Source organism: Mytilus californianus, unplaced genomic scaffold (genome assembly GCF_021869535.1).
Source record: "Mytilus californianus isolate M0D057914Y unplaced genomic scaffold, xbMytCali1.0.p SCAF_6, whole genome shotgun sequence".
Lineage (NCBI taxonomy): Eukaryota > Metazoa > Mollusca > Bivalvia > Mytilida > Mytilidae > Mytilus > Mytilus californianus.
This window is the reverse complement of record NW_026262712.1, coordinates 68,105,629-68,123,471: the sequence shown is the minus strand read 5'-3', so window position 1 is coordinate 68,123,471 and position 17,843 is coordinate 68,105,629. Positions and strand designations below refer to the sequence as shown.

General features: G+C 33.3%; 1 long non-coding RNA gene across 1 annotated transcript; it reads right to left on the bottom strand.

The window, feature by feature from the left end:
- Positions 1–8,092: 8,092 nt before the first annotated feature.
- LOC127706860 (uncharacterized) lies at positions 8,093–14,103 on the bottom strand. Its single transcript, XR_007984593.1, has 2 exons — positions 14,054–14,103; positions 8,093–8,497 (listed from the first exon to the last, which is right to left on the bottom strand). It is a non-coding gene; the product is annotated as an uncharacterized LOC127706860 (long non-coding RNA).
- Positions 14,104–17,843: the final 3,740 nt, after the last annotated feature.

The following is a 17,843-nucleotide window of genomic DNA, read 5'->3' as shown; positions in this document are numbered from 1 at the left end:
TTTTGTACCTGACTAGGGCCTGTTTTCTCATTTGAATTGTTTTACATTTTGTTATATCGGTGCCTTTAACTGCCTGTTATAGAGTTTGCTGATTCATAAAGGTCCATGGAGACCAATAGTTCCAAAATTCCCCGTCATTTGCTCACTAGATACTAGTTGTCTCATTGGTAATCATAATACATGTCCTTATTTTAGACCGACCAGTTCAATTTTTTAAATAGAAAGAAGAAATGTTGACAGTCTTATATAAACCCGACAAACAGGGGTATTTTATGTATACCAATATTGCTGTCATTTATATTATACATGTATTATCTGATTTTGATACCGGCATTAAATTTCCAAAATAAAGTACAAATATGGCGATGAAACAAATTAACAAAACATGAAAATTTGCAAAAATATTACCGTCTCCTCGGAGACAGTCTTATAAGTTGAACGATGGACAGTCTTCGGACTGAATGCTTTCTTACTAACTGATTTGAAGATAATCCTGACTCTTTCATAGTAAAAGTCTGTTGATTGGTTGGGGCAATTTGAAACCTTATAAATGTCCTTCAATCCCGCAGAGTGTCGGGTTTGAACTCTTTGTTTTAGTTATAAAAGTTGCATTGTGATCAACCATGCATATCGGTACACATGAACATTATTCTATAAATAATAAATGAACAAGATCATTCAACATTTTATCCAGTCGCTCGTTGATATGAAGTTTTGATTTGAGTTATTATAAAATTGAGAATGGAAACGGGGAATGTATCAAAGAGACAACAACCCGACCCAAGAACAGAAAACAGCCCAAAGCTACCAATGGTTCTTCAACACAGCGAGAAATCACGCACCCGGAGGCAGGCTTCAGCCTTCCCCTATACAAAAATGTGTACTAGTTCATAGAAAATGGACGTAACACTAAACTCCGAAACATGTAAATGAACCGAAATTAAAAAAAACATACAAGACTTACAATGGCCATAGGTTCCTGAATTGGGACAGGCGCAAAAACGAAGAAAAAAAACATGTTTAGTGGGATCTCAACCCTTTCCCTGTACCTCTAGCCAATGTAGAAAAAAAAACACACAGCAATATTTAGTTTATAGTTGAAAAGTATATGAAAAACTAGGGACACACCGCGCATGCTTTTTTCCTCGGTTATACATATTGTTACGATTTAGTAATCGTATGATTAAATTAAAGGATCTCGTGTTGTCCGTAATTTATAGTAGTAATTATACGAATCAGCTGTTTTGTTTACGCTTTTACATCGCTGTTTTTTTTACGATGGAATTTCACCTCGTACAGAATATTTACGGTTGGTTGGCAGGTACGTTTATGATAGATGATGTGGGAATGTGTTTACCTTTTTAACTTACTTATTTTTTTAATATAATAACTTGTGTTTTAGCCGTAATCATCTAAATTCCAACAGTGCCATAATCTATTTACTCGAGCAGCCATATTAGTTGTGTATTGGCGGTTTATTACACGAGATTGCTTGTTTACATAACAAACGTTTTGATTGGTTGATCTACTGACCCAAAAATTATAAATAGAAGGTTGATGAAACGAACTTCAGAATTATTCTCATCGTCTGCAAGAGCAGTCACAAATTTAGCTTAGTCGTTTCCATTTTAGTCAACCTGGTTTATTATAAATATGTCTGAGCCACAGTCAACCTTAAGTCTAGTACGCAGGTTTTAAATGTTTTAAGAAAACTAAACCTTCTGCACATGGCTGTTGTTTGTTTTGCATAAGTCAACCTTCAACCTATGGGAAAGTCCCGTCAACCGTCGTTCCACTTAGTCAACCTTCTATCGTTATGATAATAGGAGAGAGGTTTTCTGGAAATCTACTTTCATTTTAGCGGAAAGAAATAATTACTATATATATATAAAAATATTAATTTTCGCGAACCATTTAGGTCACGGAAATTCCATTTTTTGCCATCAGTAAGGAGAGTTGTACGAATAATGTGAATACACAGAACCACGATCCAATTCATCTTTTGCTAAAAATATTTATCATTTTCTGTTTTATATCTCCTAACATCATTCCATTTTTCTCTAATTTCGATTAAAATATGCCAAAACCTGCAGTAAAAATAGATGTATGCCCCAAATAAACATTCCCCGATTGGTTGAACTACTATGGCGTCAATGTAAAGCAACGCAAGCCTCGATGTAAAGCAACGCAAGCCTCGATGTAAAGCACACGCTTCCCAAGAGTAAGGAGAGTTGTACAAATAATGTGAATTCACAGACCCCCGATCCAATTTATCTTTTGCTAAAAGTGTTCATCATTTTCTGTTTTGTATCTACCAACAACATTCCATTTTTCTATAATCCCCATTTAAACATGTCGAAACCTGCAGTAAAAATAGATGTATGCCCCAAGTAAACATTCCCCCATTGGTTGAAAAGCTGTGGCCTTGATCTAAAGCAACGCAAGCACACGCAAAAATTTCCGTTAATATCTTGAACTTCGACCCCGGATTCAGCCGATTCACATAGAGATTTTCTTGCGCTCAAATGTAATTCTAAGTGAAGTATACTGGTAAAGTAAAATTATATTCTTTTACAGAAATATTTACACATTTTATCATTAATGTATTGTCATGCTTCTGCATATTTACGCTGAGCTTTAGTAAAATATAATTCTATACAAGCATTAAGAGTAAGAATATATTTCGCGCCAAAACAAGAAAATAATCTGTGTCACCAAATAAGTTTATCAGCATCTTTCTCAAATTTTCCAACAGAAAATAGCGTTAATTATAGAGAAATTTTGGTGAGTATTACTTATTAATGTTAAGGTTCTCCAGAGGTGGTTCTCTTCACCTTCTTGGTGGTCAATTTAATCCCATTTATCAATTATCCCCGATGGCGATGACACCCAGTCCATTTGTGTCATGAGTGAAAATATTATCTATTTGATGAAATAACTTCTTCATTAACTGTTCATGCAAAAATTTTGAAGTTTTTGATAACCGTGCACATTCCCATTGCATGTCCGCAAGATAAATGGGTTATGCATTTGTGAATTGTGCAAGTACAGTAATATTGTGTAATAAGCTGATAAGAATAATGGCGGAGGATAAAAATGTGTGAGGTCAGTGCGTGATCACGTGACATTATTATTTGTAAACAAACGGGCTCCCCATGTAACACGTGTCGGAACTATCCATACAAGGTGCAATCAATCTTATATTTCACTATTTGATGATATTTCTGTGTCTGTTTGTAGGTTTTGCAGATCAGATGTCATAGTGTAGTTTCATAGACAAAAAAGTACCATGATTGTTCCTGTTCAGTAGTTGTGAATTTTTTTATAGAATTAGAAGGTAAACTACATTAGTCATTATTTAAATTAAGTCTGAAAAAATGACTCAACTCTCTGTGTAATTTTTCCCCAATTTTTGAAACATGCATAATTTAAAGAGCATTTGCTTCCCTTGAACCCTCTCCCCTGCAAATTGCGGCAATTGATTGGCTTATTAATTTGATCATGAGAAACACAGAATTTGATTGGCTGATCACGATTGTCTTCCCTTGGGAATAGTTCAATATCGGGAACAATCATATTTTTCGTGTAGATTTTCACAAAATCGTGTTTTAGAGATTTTTCACGATCCCGATCGTGCAATCGTGACAAAGGGTCAAAATCGTGTAGTACATGCCTAAATCGTGAAAGTTGGCAGGTATGATTGCCTAAAACTCATAATCATAGTCCGAGATTACTCTGATGTCCAACATCTGTTTTTGCGATTCCGGCATTTTAACTCTTTATTTTCAAATTGAACACGCTCAGCCATTCAGCTTATTTGCATCATAAATGAACGAGGTGTTAGATTATGTTTTCCTATTGAATAAGGGTCATTTTCATAAATCAGCTCTCATAATGCATTGTAAATTACTTTTTCTGTTGGTCATGTCACAATCTTTTAAAGTCAAAGTAAAAATGCCAGTATTGATGTGTCAATGTGAAAACTGTCCAAATATGAGAAAATAGCGGGTGGCAGGTCGATTTAATGAAGAGAAAAATGAACTAATTGAGGCTCGATTTATAAAGATTATGTTTTCCTATTGAATAAGGGTCATTTGCATAAATCAGTTCCCATAATGTTGGTCATGTGACATTCTTATAAAGTGAAAGTTAAAATAAGGGTGGTAATGGGGGTACCTTCATGACGAATAACGGTAAAAAAAATCTTGCCAAATGACGTTAACGGTAATTTTTGGTGCATGACGATAAAATGAAGACTTTCTTCATGACGATAAAAAAATCGAGAGATTTTGACGAATCACGTTAATTTTTTGCCAAAAATAACGGTAACGATAATTATTTGAGACCTCTGACGAATCACGATAAGGATATGTTGACGAATCACGGCAAAATGTTAACATATTTGACGCTAACGGTAGCCGAAAATGACCGTTAGACGCCTGACGGTAAAGGGCATTCATACCCTCTAAAATGTCCGTATTGATGGCAGAGGCATATTTAGGGGGCCCGGGCCCCCACTTTTGTGGGAACAATTTGGTTGATTATATAGGGAATCACTGAAGCATGACTGGAGCGGGCCCCCTCTTATGAAAATTTCTGGATCCGCCACTGGATGGGTCAATGTGAAAACTGTCCAAATATGAGAAGATAACGGGTGGCAGGTTGATCAAACTTACTTAAATGAAGAGAAAAATGAATAAATTGAGGCTTGATTTATATGGATCCAGTCGCCTCCAGAAGCAACGAAGCAGCACATCCACAAAACTCAATTCCAATGACAAATATGCCCTAATCTTAAATTGAAAGCATTGGAAAAGTAAACTGTAAATTATAATTTTGACAATGACCACAATTTGTTTCAGTTCAATGTACATGTAATAATATGCGGGATAATACATGAACTTAATACTGCTTCACGGTTATACAGGTTTGTCAATGTAAATATATAATAATTTGTTTGCTAACTTAGGGAGCTACCATTTGATTTTTAGGGGGGGGGAGGGGGTCTAGGATGAAATTTGAAAAAAAGGCAGGATGACAATTTATGTAAAAACAAGTCGGGATAAGCTAATAGAAAAAAATGCAGGACAAAAAAGAGTGAAAAATAAAAAGGCAGGACAGATTACATCTCGAACTAAAAAAAAAATGCAGGACAAAATTTTTCATCCTAGCCCCCCCCCCCCTTTTTCCCCCCATAAAAATGGAAAGGAAGCTTCCTTATAGTGTTTCCTTCAGAGGGTGTTGGCCTGGAATGGTACCCTGCAGTTTTCATACGCCTGTTCATGAGAAATATTATGGTATGCCTTTGTCCGTCTGTCTGCCCTGATCTGTCTGTTTCTAGCATGTTGTTCACTAGCTCAGTAATATTTTTTACCAATTTGCATGAAACTCTGGTGAATTGATTATATCTACTGACGTGAGCTCCCTTTTAGATTTTTAAGAATTTTATAATATACCGTTTTACATTTTCAAAATGTGAGGTTCTATTCATTAAAAAAAGGGGGATTTTCATGTTAACGCCCATTAACTCTAAAAATGCTTTGTTCACTAACTCTTCAAGGCTTCACCAATTTGCATGAAACTGTTGTGAATTGATTATTTTATAAATTTTAGGTTTCCCATTTCAGAGTTATATGGAATTATATTCTGACATGTATTAATGTGAGCTCCCTTTAGATTGTTTTGGAATTTTACAATTTACATTATCCAGTTACAATGTAAGGGGTTTTATTCATTCAAAAAGGGGGATTTGCATGTTTTCGGACATTAACTCGAAAATGCTTTAAGCAGTTGTCATTTGTCATGAAACTTTGGTTAATTGTTTATATATATCTATTGATGCAAGCTCCCTTTCAATTTAATAAATTGTGGAATTTTATTCATATAAAAGGATGGCTTTCCCAGTTTGCAGATCAAATTCAAAAGTTTGTACTTGCACTTCTCTGGCATGTTTCAGTAAATGTGTAAATTATAACTGACATAACTAACTTTGACAATGACCACATATTTTTAAGTTCAATGTACATGAAATATACAAGGTAATGCATGTAGACTCGATACTGCTGCAAGGTTATACAGGGTTGTATTTTTTCCTTCAGAAAGTTTTGGTGTGGTATGACACCCTGTCATTTTTATACGCCCGTTTACGGGACGTACTATGGTAAACCGTTGTCCATCTGTCTGTCCGTAGTCAACATGTCGGACATTAACTCAAAACCACTTTAAATAATTTACATAAAACTTTGGTGAATTGTTTATATCTATTGACATGAGCTCCCTTTCGTTTTTTATAAATTTTAGATTTTACGTTTCTGACTAAAATTAGGTGGAGGTATGTTCTTATTTCTGACACAGGGGTTCTCAACCTATATCAATTTGTGCATGAAGCGATTGATAGTTGCTAGATACTGAATAATTTTACCACAAATTTGTGAAAGTTTTAACCAGTGTTTATACTTAAAATATGTTAATAAAGTTCATGTCTTTTTCAGGACTTCTGATCCAACCATGTAGTATGGCATGTTTGTGAGATATGGTTTTGACCAGTAGGATGTTCATGAAGGACCTGTAGTACAAAGTATATCACTGGATTGAGCTCATTGTCTAAGTGTATTATTAAAGTGCTTTGCTTTGAGCTCAGTTCATTGTTATGCAATTCATTCTTTGTGAAATAAAGATTTGACAGACAACTCTCGTGTACAAGGAATTGTCAAAGTAGTATCCATTCTATGTTCAATGTAAGTAATAGGAAGATAAAAGCATTTTATTTAGATTTGAACCAAACATTTTTTGTCCATTAGCCAAACTAAAAAAAAAAAGCACAAATTCACCAAACAATGTTACTGGCGCTACTAGCAATATGATGCTAGGTTCTTTTGTTACACTTTATTTTTATGCTCCCGCCGTGGCGGAGGGGGCATTACGTACGTACGTCCCAAAATTGGTTTACGTTCTCTAACTTTAGTTTGCCTAAACCAAATGTTATGAAACTTATACACAATGCTTATTACCTCAAAACACAGATCAAGTTCGAATTTGAGTAGCGTCACTTTTACCGTTCTAGAGTTATGCCCCTTTACAAATGGAAAAATTGTTAAATTTTTCGTTTCCGTTCTCTAATTTTAGTATGCCTCAACCAAATGTTATGAAACTTATACACAACACTTATTACCACAAAACACAGATCAAGTTTGAATTTTGGTGGCGTCACTTTAACCGTTCTTGAGTTATGCCCCTTTATAAATGGAAAAATTGCTAAATTTTTATTTTCTTCTAAATATCAAGTAATTTTAAAATTGGAGTTATCTTCCTTTGTCCGTGATAAAGTTGAATCAACTACAATCAATGCTTCATACAATGCAATGTTTAATTTTGACTTCCACTGATAAAATACAGATCAAGTTGAATTTGGGTAGGGTCACTTTAACCATAATTGAGTTATGCCCCTTTATAAATCGAAAGATTGCTAAATTTTTAGTTTCCATTCTGTAACTTAAGTTTTCCCCAACCAAACATTATGAAACCTATAAACACTGGACACTTTTAATTTGCAAAACACTCATTTGCAAATCCGCCGCCGCCTCTCCTTACAGCTACAGTGTCGTGTATATAACCAAAATGTGCGGAATTACATGGGATTCAATAAATTCATTGGTTTTCTACTGTTATTATTATATATATTTTGTAATTTGATTTAGAAAAACATGGGATTTTCAATATCCCATGGGATAAGGCAAATCCCATGGGATTGACCATTATCCCATTGGATTTTGGTTAAATCCCATAGGATTTTTTGGGGTCCCATGGGATAATTGTAGTCCCATGGGATATTTGTTTTCCCATGGGACAAAAAAAATCCCATGGGACTATAATTATCCCATGGGATTTTTAATATCCCATGGGACGAAATAAAATCCTATGAGATTCAAATTATAAATATACAGTAATGTGTATGTTACAATGAATTCTGTTTGGTAGTAAATTGTTTTAAGATGAATCTTTTTAGTTGTATATCTTTTTTTCCTTGGAAATGTTAATGCAATTATATTGTTCTATAACTGTTCAAAGCTAAACTTTTAAACAACAACGGAGATAATGTAAGTATCAATATATGTTTATTTATGAATTCTAGAATACTTTTTTGAAACACAATTTTTCCCATTTGAAATCAATGAAAACTCTTTTATTAGGCTTAACATACTAGTAGCTTTTTACATAAATCTATTTTTTTTCAGGATATCCCTCCACCCAAAAAATTAATAGTTTCTTATCATCCAGCATTGTGTGATCGTAATGTATAGTACACTTTTTGGCCATTCAGCACAGAACATTGTCATTATTGTGGTTTTAATATCTTTTGACTTTAGATATTTAATAGAACTTCAATTCATTGACTGAGTGATGAAAATAATAACTGATCTGACTTTTGTCTTTGAATTTATTCTGGTCTTGTTTCTGTGTTTTCTCCTTTTATTCTAATTGATGAATTTCAATCCTTCTGAAAAAGGACCAATAAAATCCGAAGTTATGGATAATAAAAAATTGTACATGTAGCAATAACATATGATTTTCAATAAAAATAGCTATGCTACTGATTGTTGAAGGTTGTCCAGTGTCATCAGTTGCTAACCTCCTACATCCTTCGGTCTCTGATGGAGAGTTGTCAAATTAGCAATATACCACATCTTCCTATTTTAATATTATATAACAATCAATTTATGTATTCTTCTTTATAACATTTGGGTATTTTCCCCAGTTATATATATATATATATAGATCAATGTTAAAACTTTAGGCAATTACAATAACATTCCATTTTTCACAAGATATGCAATATATTATACAAAACGCCAACAAACAAAACATATTTAAGCTTCTGAAGTTCTGAAAGAGTTCCACTTGTGTTTTATTTCAATGAGAAAATACCTTGAATTCTTTGGACATGTTGGAAATTATAACATTGATACAAAAAATTATATTGGTTTTTTTTCTTATTTTTGTGTTGTTCGGTTGCTGTCTCATTTTTATATATGGTTATACATATATCCTAAATCTTCTTTTTTTAATACTTAATTATTAATAGTAAAAATGGGATATTTTTTATTTTGATAATCTCAAAACATTATTATTCTATCAAATAACTTATTTTAAAGTTCACAAAACACCAATGTGTCAGATTTTAATTTTAAAATATGTACATGATGTATAAACATGATCAACAAGCAGTTGACAGGATGTCATGCAAAAATCTCACTAATATTAAACTTTCACAAAAACTCCATACTCAGCGAGTACTATTAAAAGTTCTTAGTACAGGACAAATTCCTAGTACAGGACATAATGCCTGGCAAACACTAGCATGTGTCAATGTCTAGTCAATCATGTAATCAGGCTCAAAATCTTAGTTTGGCACTGAATTTAAAAGTTCACCACATAATGAACATGTGTATGAAATTCAACTTCATGGTAAGCTATGTACATTAACCTAAAACGTTATCCTAAGAATGTACTATAATTTCACATTATGACATTTCGATGTTCAGTGATCCCTAAAATCAGGGTAAAAACAGTAAATGCGGTGTATAATGTATAAACAAGAGTGCACACGCTGAAATGTTGCGCCTTCATTACTAATCATTGATATCATGTTGATAGTCCTAAATATAAAGCTTTACTACAACTATCACATAAACTCAACATGATCCAAGAAAATGAATTCAAGGTCATATAAACCCGACAAGAAATACATGTACACCTTACAACCATTCAATATACTAAATACAGTTGACCTATTGCGTATAGTTTCTAAGAAGCAGACTTAACCAAGAAAACTAAACATTGACCAATGAACCATGGAAATGAGGTGAAGGTCAGAAGAACCATGTCAGGCAGACATGTACAGCTTACAATCCTTCCATACAACACATATAGTTGACCTATTGCTTATAGATTAAGAAAAACAGACCAAAACACAAAAACTTAACACTGAGCAATGAACCGTGAAAATGAGGTCAAGGTCAAATAAAACCTGCAAGACTGACATGTACACCTAACAATCATTCCATACACCAAATATAGTAGACCTGTTCCATACAGTATAAGAAAAACAGACCAAAACACAAAAACTTTACTATAACCACCGAACCATGAAAATGAGGTCATTGTCAGATGACACCTGCCAGTTGGTCATGTACCTCTTACAGTCTTTCCATACACCGAATATAATAGACCTATTGCTTATAGTATCTGAGATATGGACTTGACCACTAAAACTTAACCTTAAATATAAAAAAGAAGATGTGGTATGATTGCCAATGAGACAACTCTCCACAGGAGACCAAATGAAACAGAAATTAACAACTATAGGTCACCGTAAGGCCTTCAACAATGAGCAAAGCCCATACCGCACAGTCAGCTATAAATGGTCCTGAAATGACATGGTAAAACAATTCAAACGAGAAAACTAACGGCCTAATTTATGTACAAATAACTTGCTTCGCTGAGCGCAGCTGGATACGCCCGCAGAGGTCCAACCCTGAACAGTTGGGGCAAATATAGACACAATATTCAAGCTTGATACAGGTCTGAATTTGGAATGTAATTAAATATTTGACATATTATAGGTTTCTGAATATTAAAATGTAGTCAAAGAACTTGAAATTGGTTATATGAAATGAATTTATATTCAATTAAAGATTTCTTGCTATTGTGCAATACACTGTGCTGTTGCGCAATACTTAGTAAATCTGTTGTCAGACTATAAACAAATAAAATCTTATAACTTGGAAACGTAAAATCGTAAATTTATAAAAATCAAAAGGGAGCTTACAAAAATAAATATAAACAATTTACCAAAGTTTCATAAACAAGAGGCTCTTAAGAGCCTGAATCGCTCACCTGTATTTCAGAGAAGATTTTTAAATGTTAGCAAACTTGATGAACAAATTGTGTAAAATTGTCTTTAGAGAAGATTTTTAAATGTTAGCAAACTTGATGAACAAATTGTGTAAAATTGTCTTTAAAGGGCAATAACTCCTTGAGGGGTCAATTGACAATTTTGATCATATTAACTTTTTTGTAGATCTTACTTTGCTGAACATTATTGCTGCTTACAGTTTATATATATCTATAATAATATTCAAAATAATAACAAAAAACTGCAAAATTTTGTTAAAACTACCAATTCGGTGGCAGCAACCCAACAATGGGTTGTTCGATTTGTCTAAAAATTTCAGACCTGATAGATCTTGACCAATTAAACAATTTTACCCCATGTCACATTTGCTCTAAAAGATTTAGTTTTTGAGATATAAGCCAAAAACTGCATTTGACCCTCATGTTCTATTTTTAGCCATGGCAGCCATGTTTGTCGATGGATACAAACTTCGGATACAATTTATAAACAAGATACCCTAAAGAACATTTACTTAAAGTTTACAGGTAATTGACCAAGCAGTTTCAGAGGAGAAGATTTTTAAATGTTAGCAAACTTGATGAACAAATTGTGTAAAATTGTCTTTAAAGGGCAATAACTCCTTAAGGGTCAATTGACAATTATGGTCATATTAACTTTTTTGTAGATCTTACTTTGCTGAACATTATTGCTGCTTACAGTTTATATATATCTATAATAATATTCAAAATAATAACAAAAAACTGCAAAATTTTGTTAAAACTACCAATTCGGTGGCAGCAACCCAACAATGGGTTGTTCGATTTGTCTGATAATTTTAGGGCTGATAGATCTTGACCAATTAAACAATTTTACCCCATGTCACATTTGCTCTAAAAGATTTAGTTTTTGAGATATAAGCCAAAAACTGCATTTGACCCTCATGTTCTATTTTTAGCCATGGCAGCCATGTTTGTCGATGGATACAAACTTCGGATACAATTTATAAACAAGATACCCTAAAGAACATTTACTTAAAGTTTGAAGGTAATTGGCCAAGTAGTTTCAGAGGAGAAGATTTTTAAATGTTAGCAAACTTGATGAACAAATTGTGTAAAATTGTCTTTAAAGGGCAATAACTCCTTAAGGGGTCAATTGACAATTTTGGTCATATTAACTTTTTTGTAGATCTTATTTTGCTGAACATTATTGCTGCTTACAGTTTATATATATCTATAATAATATTCAAAATAATAACAAAAAACTGCAAAATTTTGTTAAAACTACCAATTCGGTGGCAGCAACCCAACAATGGGTTGTTCGATTCGTCTAAAAATTTCAGACCTGATAGATCTTGACCAATTGAACAATTTTTCCCCATGTCAGATTTGCTCTAAAATCTTTAGTTTTTGAGATATAAGCCAAAAACTGCATTTGACCCCTATGTTCTATTTTTAGCCATGGCGGCCATGTTTGTCGATGGATCAAAACTTCGGATACCTTTATAAACTAGATACCCTAAGGAACATTTATTTAAAGTTTGAAGGTATTTGGCCCGGTAGTTTCAGAGGAGAAGATTTTTGAAATAGTTTACGACGACAGACGATGACAACAGACGACGACGACAGACGACGGACGCCAAGTGATGGCATGAGCTGACATGGGGCCAAAGGGCCCCAGTGAGCTAAAAAAGCTGAAAACATTTTTGAGTTATTGTCCGAAAACTGGAAAATCCCCCTTTTTGTAATGAATAAAACCCCATAAATCAGAAAAGTATAGTCTAAAATTTATAAAAATCAAAAGGGAGCTCATGTCAATAGAAAAAAACAATTCACCAAAGTTTCTTGCAAATTGGTGAAATTGTTTTTGAGTTACTGAAAATCCCCCCTTTTTTAATGAATAAAACCCCAAAACTTGGAAACGGAAAACCTGAAATTTATAAGAAACAAAAGGGAGCTCACATCAATAGATATAAACAATTCAAACAAGTTTCATGCAAATTAGTGAAATTGTTTTTGAATTATTGTCCGAAAACTGGAAAATCCCCCCTTTTATAATAAATAAAACCTCAAAACTCGGAAATGGTAAATCCGAAATTTATAAAAAAACGAAAGGGAGCTCACGTCATATATAAACAATTCACCAAAGTTTCATGCATATTGGTTACAGCGTTTTTGAATTAATGTCTGACATGTTGACGACGGACGGACGGACAACGGTATACCATAATACGTCCCGTAAACGGGTGTATAAAAATGAACGAAAAACAAATATGTAACACATAAACAAACGACAACCACTGAATTACAGGCTCCTGACTTGGGATAGGCACATACATACAGAATGTGGCGGGGTTAAACATGTTAGCGGGATCCCAACCCTCCCCCTAACCTGGGACAGTGGTGTAACAGTACAACATAAGAACGAACTATAAAAATCAGTTGAAAGAGGCTTAACTCATCAGATGGATAAAAATACAAATACTACAAATACAAGTGGTACTTGTACATCCAAACAACAAAAAGACACTAAGTACAGATCTGAGAGTACTCGCAGTTACTGACAGCTAGTTCAAAGCCACTAACAACTAATAAAAAAAATCATGCATCTAAGACTAAATTCTTGTTCACTGATCCATGTAATGAGGTCTAGGTCAAGTGAAAACTCTCTGACGAGCATGAGGACCTTGCAAGGTACGCACACACCAAATATAGTTATCCTATTACTCATAGTAAGAGAGAAATTAACATTACAAAAAATCTGAACTTATGTTTTCAAGTAGCCACTGAACCATGAAAATGAGGTCAGGGATAATGGACATGTGACAGACAGAATAGGTATCATTAGGCATCTATATACAAAGTATGAAGCATCCAGGTCTTCCACCTTCTATAATATAAAGCTTTTAGGAAGTTAGCTAACGCCACCACTGTAGCTGCCACCGGATCACTATCCCTATGTCGAGCTTTCTGCGACAAAAGTCGCAGGCTCGACAAAAATACATGAACATTTTAAAGTACTAAATTTTGAGTATATACATGTAAAACCACAAGTTCCTAACTGAAGTTCATGGTGAACTGTAACCAAAAACTTTAAGTGAATATAATTTAGAGAAAGACAGATGGATGCACAAACAGTATCAAAACAGAGCATAAAACTTACCGAACAAGATGTTTTACATTTATCCTTCAGAAGAAGGAAAATTGAGGTGTTTCTTTTCTTTCTCTGCCCTCCATGATATAAACTTCAAATTCATTCATGCAAAATATGAAAATCTGCAAAAGTAGGACCTTGTACATCAGCTTATCCACATTTTAACTTTTGAACTGCATTGTTCTTTTCATCTTGCTGGCAACCTAAACATAAAAAAAAATGATAAACACATAATTCTGAAATAACTTTGTGTATTTATTTTTGTTGGTACAAACAATTTTTCCAAATTTAAACGAAAACATCATCACAAAAAAGGACGTCATAGTCATACTAACCTCCAAAATATTTAAACAAACCAAAATTAATACTTGATTAAGATCTTGTCATAAATGTATAGCATGGATACCTCTTATTTTTGAAGACCATATGTCTATTGCATACTTATATTCCTTTGTACAAGAGTATGCATATTAATATTAAAGATTGATTCTGAGGAATTTAAAATCAGAGGTAGTGCCATTATCCCCTGAATTCATTACACTATACAATGCCATAAGGCTACTCCAAGTTGTATACCAATCTTTAGCATGTCAAATTAGCATGATTAATTTAAGTTTCATAACTCCATGTGTACACTTTGAGAATCTTACAATACTGTTCATTCTGATTTTCAGAACTTATTGTGAGGTTTTTATTATTTAATGCGACTGAGAGCTGTATTGAATTCTTATATCTGATACATATTTATGAGCTGAAGACCACCTCCGGGTGCGGGATTTTCTTGTCGTGTTGAAGACCCATTGGTGGCCTTCGGCTGTTGTCTTCTCTTTGACATATATTCCCCATTTCCATTTTCAATTTTATGTACCCCGGTATGCAGGTTTTTCTTAAATCACAATAATCAATCTCACATGTTTGTCCATTTTTCAAAATTAGCAACAATAAATGCACACAAAAATTAACATTGTTAAAGCTTTTTTTTAAATTCAAAACAGTTGCCCAAAACCATTAAATTCCTTGTTTGATTTATTTTATATTTATTATTATTATTCAAAGCCTTTTATAGCTAGCTAGATGGTATGGCTTTTGCTCATTGTTGCATTCATATCGTTACCTATACCTAACTTGTGCATCGTTTGGTCTCTGGTGGGGATAGGCCTGCTGAAGAAGTTTCAACTTGGAATTTGCCGGATAATTGAGTATTTATCCAAAAATGTAGAAGAAAGATATTTATAACCTAAATTATGTTGAAATTAAAGATGTAAATTGTCTGTAACATGTTGTTTCATTTTGATTAGTGAGGTACTGGTGACCTGATGAAATTTATAAACATGAACTTTTGACCTATAGGAGTTACCCTACTGGAGTTTGGATCCAGGTCCGTTCGCCCTGATTCACATTCAACCTTAATTACTTTTTAGCCTGAATAAGTTAATATCTGTTTGCCCTGGGTCCATTCGCCCTGATTTTAAATTTTATTTTGTTATCTTGATGTATAATGTTTATTTTTGAATAATATTTATATTGTATTGCTACTACCAGATAATTTACATTATTTTCCTTTGATTTGCACTATAGAATACAGGTATACAGTTTTTAATATAATACAACTGAAGACGATTTTACAGTGGTGGATCCAGAAATTTTCATAAGTGACTGCCTAAAGCTAAGAGGGGCCTGCTCCTGTCATGCTTCAGTGATTCCCTATATAATCAACCATTTTTTTTCATTCAAGAAAAGGGGGCCCCGAACCCCCACCACTAAATCTGCCTCTGCTTTAAAAAACAACTGAAAACCATTATTAACTGCATGTATTTATCTTAATTGAAAACAATTTCTTGAGTTTTTCTCATTTGTATCACCCTGTTATATATAAATTTTATTTTTGTCACTTTTTAAAAATAGGAATGGTTTAAATTCCTCAATAATTCTAGTCAATTAAAAATGTATGAATAAATTATTAAACTTTATACTATTAATATCAATATATTTCATTTTTTTAATAAAAATAGGGCAAACAGATTCTATCAGTCAGGGAACTTACTTAAATGAGTGATTAAGAAATCACTGATTTAAGTAACATTTTTTCAGAAATGTTGGAAGTAAGAGTTGTCTTTCTTTAATAATCACCTATTTAAGTAGTACAAATAAATCACTAGACTAAGTGATTTAATTCTATTGTAGCTTTAAACATACACTTCTAATGATCCAGGAACTAATTATGTTGCTAAAATTATCAGAACCAATCTGTGTTTTTAGGATGACCTGTCATGTCAGGTGATGACCTTGTACTGAATCTGGGATAATGACATGAAAATCACTTGTTTTAGTATCATACCTCTAGTTTCTTCAAAACAATCACTTCTTAAAGTATTATTATTTTAATTACCCTCACTAATTTCAACACCCCTGAACAGTGAAATTTTGGTCGCGAACAGTAATATTTTATTACATAATCTGTAAGATGAAACCTTGAATTATACAGGAAAAATACTCCCACTGCTGGGAAAAAATCTGTTACGAAAGCATTAGATTATTATGTAAAGCTTCATTATAGCATATTTTTCAACAAATATAGGATTTATAGATCAATGATTGCATCAAAGGCATACATACACCTTGCTACTTAAAAGAAGCAAAAGTTTCATTTTTTTCAATTTTACTAATAATTAGATATAATTTAAACCTGTACATGTATATTTAAAATTTTGGTAAAACTCTACAAAATCACAGAATTTCTAATTTGCTACTTAAATGAGTGATTAATAAATCACTGATTTCAGTTATTCCCCTGACTGTCTATGGGCGAGCAGACATTATACCCTTGAGGTGGTTTTAAAAAAAGCTTACAACTTAGATGTACCATAAGCATGGAAAAACAATTCAGCAGTTTCACAAAAAAACTTACAAATAATATTGATAGTCATTAAGTAATGTACAATACAGTATACTTACGATTACTTGTAAGTTTTTTTTTTGTAAAACCGACTCAAGTATACTTATAATCAATCTTAGTCGTAAGTATTTTTGTGAAATTGACTCCTGGAGTCCTTAAAGACTACTTATTCATCTTTTGGATAATTTGTTAGGTTTTTTTATGAATATACAGTGGCGGATCCAGAACTTTTCATAAGGGAGGGCCAGCTCCAGTCATGCTTCAGTGATTCCCTATATAATCAACCATTTTTTTCCCAAGAAAGGAGGGGGCCGGGCCCCCAAGCCTCCCCTCCCTTGGATCAGCCTATGGTATATGTTTATATATCTCTCTGATATGCCATTTCAAATCAAATGTGTATTTAATAAAACTTTACAGTAGAAAAGTAATGGATAGTTATTCATTTGGGAATTTTTCAAATTCACAGCATGCCGGTGCCTATGTTCAAAGTGGTGGGTTTTCAGATTCTTTTCATCATCCTCGTTGTATTGCGGAATAACGATTTAGGCCAATTGAGAAAAACATCATGTCTGTGGTTGGTAATAGTGTGTGTGCATTAATTTTCTATACCTTCTTATTTAATATTTTTCCAATTTTGAGTACTGACGGCAAGACTTGTAACGTATAGTGTACCAATGTCTTGAGGCCAATGTGCTATTTACAAGTGCGATCGATGAATGCAGGGGAAAGAAACTTATCAATTATGTTTATTCTTAAGACAAAAATTAGCCGCCGTAAAATGAACCGAGTCGAGGAGGTTACTGACACGTAATAGGGCAGAGACATATATACACATATGTGTGTATATATGTCTCTGTAATAGGGTCATCCCTCGAGAACATTAACTAGTACATTGATAAAATA